This window comes from Ascaphus truei, chromosome 2, assembly GCF_040206685.1.
Source record: "Ascaphus truei isolate aAscTru1 chromosome 2, aAscTru1.hap1, whole genome shotgun sequence".
NCBI classification, from domain to species: domain Eukaryota; kingdom Metazoa; phylum Chordata; class Amphibia; order Anura; family Ascaphidae; genus Ascaphus; species Ascaphus truei.
Genome location: NC_134484.1, coordinates 432777667 through 432787015, shown reverse-complemented (window position 1 = coordinate 432787015; position 9349 = coordinate 432777667).

Below are 9349 nucleotides of genomic sequence, written 5' to 3'. Positions count from 1 at the left end.
CTATATATTGGTTAAGATAGCCACTTTATTGTTGTTTAAACTGATCAAAATATATTCACCTTTATTTAATGCTATTGGTATATTTTTTCAATATATCACCAAATCACTGAGCTCAGTTATTCACTTTTTTTCATCTTCCATTGTCTCCATTGCGTCACATAGTTAGCAGCCCCAGTGGCTGCTGGGTGTTGTAGTTCCCCATAGAGCCTTCTATCATTGGGCCCATGTGCGCGATCTACACTGAGCATGTGCGAGCTTGTAATGGGCGCCGCTGCTCTTCTCTGTGCATGTGTAACCTTAGGCTGCGAACCCGCTGCGGCCGGCGGGGCACGCGGCCACAGACCATCAGACCCTTGTCCAAATGGTCCCTGTCTCCGCTGCCTCCTTCCGACAGGGCTGACTACGTACTGTGACGCGTCAGCCGGCCGATGCTGCAAGATCCTACAGATTTTCGGTGCTGACGCGTCATGTGGTACGCGAGTCAGCCAATGGGGAGGAGGGGAGGGAAGGAGCTAGATGGGAGGCGCCCTGGGCGGGGAGCAGGGAAGGAGCTGCAGGTTAAAGTATGTGTGTATGTATGTATGTGTATGTATGTGTGTATGTATGTGTGTGTATGTGTATATGTATATATGTGTGTATGTGTGTGGGGGGTGGGAAGGCACCACGATCAGATCCCGCCCCCTCCCTCCCACTCACACCCCCCTCCCGCTCCGGCTCCCGCTCCCTACAGACCGCATATCGCTGTCTGTGTCTGTCAGCGCCCCGCCTGTCTGCCGTACGGGCGCGCTGACTGAGGGAGCGGGGCCTTAGCCTTTGGAGGTCCCTGCCTTACGGATAGCCACCTCTGCCATATCTGCCTCTCTGTAATGGCCGCCGCGTCTGATCCTGCTTGAGCCTATCGCCAATCGCAACACGGCCGCCGGACACCTTCTGCGCAGGCGCGTACATGAAAAACATGGTGGTGCCCTGTAACTGAGGCCGCGGGAGCCCCCAGCAATGCGATTGCCCATGCAGCTCCCCGGCACAACACACAGCTGGTAAGGGGGCACCAGGGGAACCGGCTACACCTATAAGACTGTTGATGTGGCTGTTGACTCTTGATGTGTGGATGTTATTTCAAATCCCATTTTTCTCTGAGGTGGATATGCAATAACATATCTACCAAATAACTTGGCATTGTTTCCAACTATGCCATTTATGAGCAGATCAAGCTGCTAAGCAGTGAACCTGACCATCATAATCCTGCCTGCCTGCCTGGCTGGATAGAAGGGCCACTATCTGCTGGTTGGGAAATGTTGCTTACCTAGCCTACCGTATGTATGAAATGGGAGTAATAGTCATTATTACACTTCAATTTATACAATATTTGAGCTTGTTCATGATTTAGTACACATGCGCGTTAAATTAGCACAACGTGCCTTGCGACAATATATTCCTGTTGCATGGGTTGTATTAGAGGCTGAAGAGCATGTGCTTCTGTATCGAGAATGAGAGAAATTACATTGTGCATGTGTAGAACTGTTTTTAACATGCACACACCTTAATGTTAAGCCTCTGCTAATAAGGACTAACTATTTAGGTACTGCAACATGATATTAGTGCCCTGACAAGTGAGCTTCTACCCCTATGATAGGTAACCCGTAATGTCTGCTGAGAAAAGAAAAACATTATTATTTCAATGCTGTTTTAGTGAGTGGCACCATTTGTGATAATGATGTCTAAATGTGTTTATGGATCAATAAGGATTTTTAGTTTTCTCAATTTACTTTGCTAAGTAGTTAATGTAGAATAAATTCTACTTATGATAATGATATTTTTTCTGGTTCTCTTCCAAATCAGTGAGACATTATTGCATCCAAACAACATCTGTCTAGTGGTTAGAAATGCCAATTAGAAATTGCACCACTGAGTTTAAAAGCTGAAATTGATAAACAAATTGAGTGATGAGGCCACTATCTAACTTCACATCATTGCCTAAAAAGATTAGAGGAGATTTTAAGTGATTAGCTAACCAATAGACATTTTCAGTACCAAAATCTGTGGCTTGATTAAGATCATTTGTAAACATGGTGACTTTGGAGGGGTTTGATATTCCTTAGTTGCTCCCATTTGTGTGATATCAATAAGAGTTTGTATAGACAAAGCCCCGTTCTCCTCCCTGTCTCACTTAGGCCTCGCTCACACAGCGTGCTACACGACGTGCGCACGCGTTCGGCACTGATTCCTGGCGGCCAATGGTAGTGTTCAGTATTGAAACTACCATTGGCTGCAAAGTACGGCTTCGGCGTTGCTGCAGACGCGGGAGTCTTTTGAAACTGTGATCTCCGGCTGCAGCAGTGTGAAGTCAATTTCAGCAGCCAATCAATGCTGTAAACATTGATAGACCCAACCCACGTCTTGGTAAATATTTCATTTTTCTACTTGTATTTGTATTGTAGACTTGTATTTCAGCTTGTGACAAACGTTATGAAGAACTCATCTTCATCCACTAACAAGTTATCATAACGTGCAATTATTCTGCGGTGGCTGGAAATCTGCACTACACATAATTAAAATTGCTACCATTACTCTTTCACTGTGATGTTAACTGGATTTGATGGGCTGCTGCTTTATCATGGAGTCTCTGGGCAGAGGTAAACTAGATTGACTTATTACCCAGGGTTTGTAAGGAAGAGATTCATGTGACGGTTAATCCCACAGGACAGCCCAATATAGAACATAGATTGTTAATCAGTTAAAGCAGCACATAACACGATAGGGGTTAAAATCGGATACATTCCTCCCTGTCAGGGGTGCCTGCAATGTATTGGGCAGCAAATGATCCTACAACCTTTCTGAAAAACCTTCTGGTAACACAACCTCTCATCTCCTTGCTATGCTAAAATCATACTATTATGATGTCGCCCTGTGTCGGATCATTCCGTCTGCTGGGGATGATCACACATCGCCCAGTAGACGGAGGCGCACACTTGTGCACGCTGCGTCGCGAAGTCTACAATGTAAATGTAATTGTAAGTGTAAATGTACACATGTAAGGCAACATTTTCTCCCACATTTCTGATTACCTTGATCATTATGTTTCCTAATTTCCCCATGAGTCGGTGATCTTAACTTACTGGGTGCCAATGTATTGTCTTTAGCCACTTGCAAACATAATATTCCACTCAATTTTGGGTGTAGCTAGAATCTCCTAATTGAATAATTGAACATTATGGATTATATAAGGTATGAGGATAGACTCATTCCTTAACCTCTGATAAAGTCACCGATATACTCACGATGAAACGCATAAGGGCGCTATCTACAAGCACAAGGTGTTTAGCTCATTGAGCTGGACTGGAACGGAGCTGTGGTGCTGCAGAACGAAAGGAGCGAGAGCTGTCTTTGCCGGGGGGGGGGCGCTGAAGTGGACGCACATCACGACGGAGACACCCGGCGGCACAGAGAAAAATTTACACGCGGCAACCACGAGACTACTGTTCCTGATTAATAGCATGACCATTGGTGTTCTTGTTCGATGCTCATGTCCTATCTCATTGCTGTGAGTTTTTGATTTTAGCTCGTGTTATTTTACACTATGGAGCCCGCGCTGTCCCCTTTCGTTTTATACATATATATATATGTATATATATATATATATATATATATATATATATATATATGTATAAAACGAAAGGGGACAGCGCGGGCTCCATAGTGTAAAATATATATATATACATAGTTAAGTTATGGTGGGTAAAAAAAGTGACAAAAACCCTCCACAGCAAAGCAAATAGCAAATGTAAATATTACTGTATGCTCATTTGCATGTCTTAGCAGGTCTGCAACCCCGCCTTTCACCATTATCGCTCAGCACACAGCACTTCCACTGCAGCAAGGGATTCTGGGAAACCCATCCTGCTTCATTTTTGCATAGCCAAATGCTCAGTGCCTTTACATGTTGTGCCCTTCATCAGTGTCCTGTCATGTTGCCTTTTGCATAGCCAGTTAAGGCACTGAGTTTGAAGTAGGAGAGCTTGGTTCAAACCCTGGTGTCAGCTCTTTGTGACCGTGGACAAGTCACGTCATTTCCCTGTGCAACAAAAAAATAGATGATAAGCTCTATGGGACATTGTGCTTGCAAAAGTTCTATCTATGTACAGCGCTGCATATACTGTCAGTGTTATACAAGAATAAAAAACAATTATAAAGAGTTGGTTTTAGTGTTTCCTTTAAGTACTTAAATACTACTGTAGCACAAACAAAGGCTCCAGATTACTTGATGTTTCGTGAAATTCTCATTTTCTCCATAATCCAGAAGCCCATTGCAAGGGACTTTAGGCAAAACCAGGATTTTGTTTTTAGAAAACGGAAACACATGACTTCTAAAAAGCTTTAAACACTGTTTTACTCTATTGCACAATATGTACCTATCAGAAGAGGAGACTTTTTAAATAATTTCTTTAACCTCCTTAGTGTTAATGTTAACACCAACACAATTCAGAAAACGTACCCTCACTGATTTCTCAAATAATCAACATAGCATTTGCAAAATACTGTGCGATGACAAAAGTCATTTCAGTTTTCATAGACAAAGCCATTATTGTGACCACTTAGGAAAATACCTTCAGCGCAATTTAAATAAATGAAATTTCAATAAGTGAGTGAGTGAGACATGCGACAAACAGAAAAGCAACCTCAACAACATTCCCTTGGTTAATGCACGTACAAAGCGACATGACACCTGATGCACACAACAAACATTTTTTAGAAACATTTTAAACACTAGAAAAAGCCTCAGGAAAAATGGATCAAACATTCTTTAAGCAAAAGCAATTTTTTAAAATGATAAATTGCAAACAGGTCATTCATATTTGAATAATACTAACTCAAGGAATCAAACCATACAGTTATTGGTATTTACTGCTGTGGAGTTCTCACGTTAGGATTTTTGACAGGTTGGGGGAAAATGGGCATTAATGGATTATTTATTTATGAATAATTTAACTTACCAGTAATAGAACTAAAGATTTATTATTTTAGATTTTGCATTTGTACACTTGGAATTTCTTGCTCTTTCTTATTTCAGTACTATTCTCAGCTGAGAAGCTAACGTGTTAATTTCTTAAGATTAGTGAGTTTTATTTTTCAATAACATTGTGTTTTCAGATTTCCTTTTGATACTTGGCTACAACTGCATTATATCCCTTCATTAGCAATCATAAAATGCTGTAAGTCATACTGATTTTCCTATTATTTTTAACTATAAAAGCCATATACTGGAAACATAGGACACATTAATAAATATATTTAAAATCAGCTTAAGCCTATTATTTGCTTATTGTGTAATATATCGCCATTTAACTTCTATGGCCACCATTTGATATAAGATTTCAACAGAAGATTTAAAAAGAACTTAGGAACTGGAATTGCATGGACGTTAACATTATTGTTTAAGATTGCGTAACACCATAAGTGCTCAGAGACAAAGTACAAATGGCTGTATTTACTAAGCGGTGCTTCTCTATAAGACACATTCCATTGACAGAAGACACTCTTGCAGCCCATTCAAGTGAAAGCAAACCTCCATGGCAATTAGGACACAAAGGGGACATAACCTGTTGCGAGAGGCCTTGGCTAGTTTTTCTGTTATTGGAAAAGAAGGGTTAAAATTGGTGAATCCAGGAGGAGACATACTGTAGCTTGTGTGTGGGCCAGTAGCTTTATAGCCTTGTCAGTTACATCTTCTGACCTGCTCTTCCTGGTTGTGCAGATCATTTATATGCATATTTACACTATGTTATGGAGAAAAGATTCCATCTGCGCAGTGTACTAATCAGGTTTCCTCTCATCCTCTGTTGCAGTGGTTTCCAACCTTTTTTTGGTTTAGGAACCCTATAATAATATTGTAAAATTCTGAGGAACCCCATCCCTCTCTAATAGCGTACCTGAGATCAGATGCATTGTAAAGAACCCCACCCCTCTCTAATAGTGTGTCTGAGATCAGAGGCATTGTAAGAAATCCAAACCCTCTCTATTAGCGCATGTAAGATCAGATGCATTGTACTGTAAGAAACCTTAACTATCTCTAATAGTGTGTCTGAGATCAGATGCATTGTAAGGAACACAACCCTCTCTAATACCGTGTGTGGGAGCAAATGCATTGTAAGAAACCCCAACCCTCTCTAATAGTGTGTCTGAGATCAGATGCATTATAAGGAGCCCCAACCCTCTCTAATAGCGTATCTCGAAGGGCCAGCTTTCAGACTGAGAATGGTGAACTCCCCTGTCAGCTTAAAGAAAGGTCTCTGATATTTTTGCTGAAAAGCAGGGCTTCCCGAACAAAACGAAAAAGCTCAAGAGGTAAATTGAGGAATAAAGCAAGGCTAAGAATACGCTGGCTCATGCCCTGCAATCTTCCCACCATGACTGTGAAGCTCTAAGGACTAAAAAAGTTAATGCTTTGAAGGACTTACAGTACAGTATACAGTATATCATGCAGAATAATGTCAGCAGTGTTATGCCTGACAACAAAAGCCTGAAGAGGTAAATTGCTGAAATGGAATGTCAGCTCATGGAAAAGGTTTCCACCAAGGAATTTGAAAGGCTAGAAAAGGAAACACAAAAGGATCATGAGGCTCAATTAACCAATGAAGATGCCAGCTTAAAGAAGGTACAGTAGTTGTGAAAGCAGAGATATACAGTACAACAAAGATCTTGAGGCTGAACTTAAAAGTAAATTCAAGCTTTTTAGAGAGTGTGAAAAGCAATTCCATGTATTGCAGAAACATGCAGTTAACATGCAGAGAAATTTCAGAAATATGTATCTCTGTTTCCATGAGTAAAATTGAGATTGTATGTGAAGAGCTCTGTCAAATGGAACAGTCCACGAGTGATGCTGAAACTGTGACCTGTGATGCTCAGTAAGAATCTACATTCCTCAGGAATTACAATCTAGCGTAGAAGGGGGGGAAAATGGAGGAACCTTAAATTCGTTACAACCAAGTGGAAACCAATGTATCTTTGAATCAAAAGCAGATCGAGGCCAAAAAGATAAACTACTAGAAAATGCAAAATGATTTGCTGAAAGAATTGCAGTGTGCTTTCAATAAGATAATGCAGCTTAATGGCTTCATGGCTGGGAATGTTTCCAAAGACTTGCTTTCATGTGTGGAATTAAAAAAATAATCTTGCTACGTTCTTAAAGCAACTTAACAAAGTGCTGGACGAAAAAACACGATTTGCAGAAGGAAGTGGATTCCTTATCAGAACACAAATCTTTGCAAAGTGGTTGAATACTTGAAAAAACATGGGTACGACACTTAAAAAGAAATACATTTGTTAAAGAATGAGAGAACAATCTGCAACAATAGTAACCAACAAATTGCAAACTACGAGAGTTGTCTGAGTAAATTGAGAAGATGACTACAAGCTGAAGAAAAGTGCTTCGACCTGAAAAACGTGCATGATGAACTTCAGGAAACTTCAATTTACAACTGAAGGAATAATTTCAAAACAAAGCGAACTTGAAGGTCTATTCCGAGAAGTCGAGAAACTCAAGAGCATTATGTAAAGTGTAGAAGGAAAGCTATACACTAGAATTCAGGAACTTGGAGGTGATAAAAGATAGAGGAATGCCTTCGTGAGAGAGACAAACTGATCCAAACTAAGCAGATGTTGTTTCAGAAAATCTTCCAATCTGCTCTTTCAACAACAGAAAGAAAAAAAAAAGAATCTGAATAACCTGCGACTTGATACTTTACAAGAAGAATTCACAGATCTTACTAAGGAAAAGAATGAGGTGTAAAAGTCTATAGAAGTAGAGAAGGGACAATTGCAGGAGCTATTTAATGACACGCAGTCAGACTTTAGACACCATGTAAAGGGAAACGCTTGAGGTTACTAAAAAAATCCAAGCTCTTCAAGATGACTTCAAAGTAGCTGTCCAAGAATGAAAGGAGCTTCAGCACACATTAGAGGGCATAAAAGCAGAGCAAGACAATCTAAAGCAAGATTTAAATGAAACCCTTGAACTGTCGTTGAAACCCAAGATGAATTAAGGTCAACCCAGGCAGAGCTCAAACAGAAGCAGCTAGTCAATTACTTGAAAATACAGATTTCAGATTATGCTGGGAGCATTCTATTAAAAATAGCAGATCAAAAAACATTAAAGAAAGAAAAGAAATTGTGTTCTTTAATGGATGAGATCAAAAGAAAATGAAACAAACTTTGAAAAATTCATAGTGAAAGAGATGATCTTGAAATGACTTGACAGAATTAAATTTCTGAGAAGAAGCAACTTCAAGAACATGGTCAGCCCTGCAGAAAGGAAGGTGATCAAGAAAAGTTTGAAGAGGAAAGGTACTGAACCTTCCGATATATCGGTTTCTTCAAGTCCTCTATGGCAACCATTACTAATGGGATAGCTCCTCCTCCTCAGAGCTGAAAGGACAAGCATTTCTTGTGACCACTATATGAGGGGGCGTTAACCACCCTAGGTCAGTTAACTTCTGTCACAACTCTCTTAAAAATATAAGTAGACCCAAGAGACGGAAGTACCCTGCAATAGAGGACTTAAAGAAACTGTAATATTGGAAGGTACATGTCCCCTTTTCTTTTGCGTCCTCTTTGGCAGTTACTACTAATGGGATGTACCAGTGCAGTTATAAGACTGTTGGAATAGAGTACTTATTTTCACAGTTGAAACAACTGCTTAAAGTACCCCTCTGACTCCTGACGAAGCACACAGCAAAACGCGAAGAGTCACTGTAAGTATCATCATTTGGAGATATTGATGTCACCACTTGAGTCATGAGGTGTGGACATCAAGTCGTCCAAGGGAGCTGACAGTGCACCAGTTCCCGTGCGAGTGCTGGTCAGACCTGCTGACCGTGAGACTCTAACGTACCTCCGTGACAACATCTTGCTGTTCTTTTCTGCCTTTTGAAATGGGTTTCCATGTGTGTTCATTTGGCTGTCACTTACCTGATGTGAATACATTGTTGTTACCATCTGCACCATCCTGCTTTTCTCTTTCTTTACATGGGATACATATTGCATCTCGTCCGCCGCAACACCTGAGTACTTCATTGTTGGGCTAAAGAAAATACTTTAGAATCCGTTTTGGGATTCAATGCCTGATTTATATCTTCACTTTATGAGTATGTATTTCGTGAGAGCTGCCTTTATACTTCATCACTATACTTTGCAATGTTGCATATATTTCTTTTGTATCTATTTTTTGATAAAGATATGTGACAAGGCATCATCCTTGTCTGTGCTCTGAAACTTTTAGCTGCAAAAGAACCAGTGAAGGCTACTGTAGTTGTTTAGGATTTCTTTAGATTTATTCTCTGTACAGGGTTCTGTC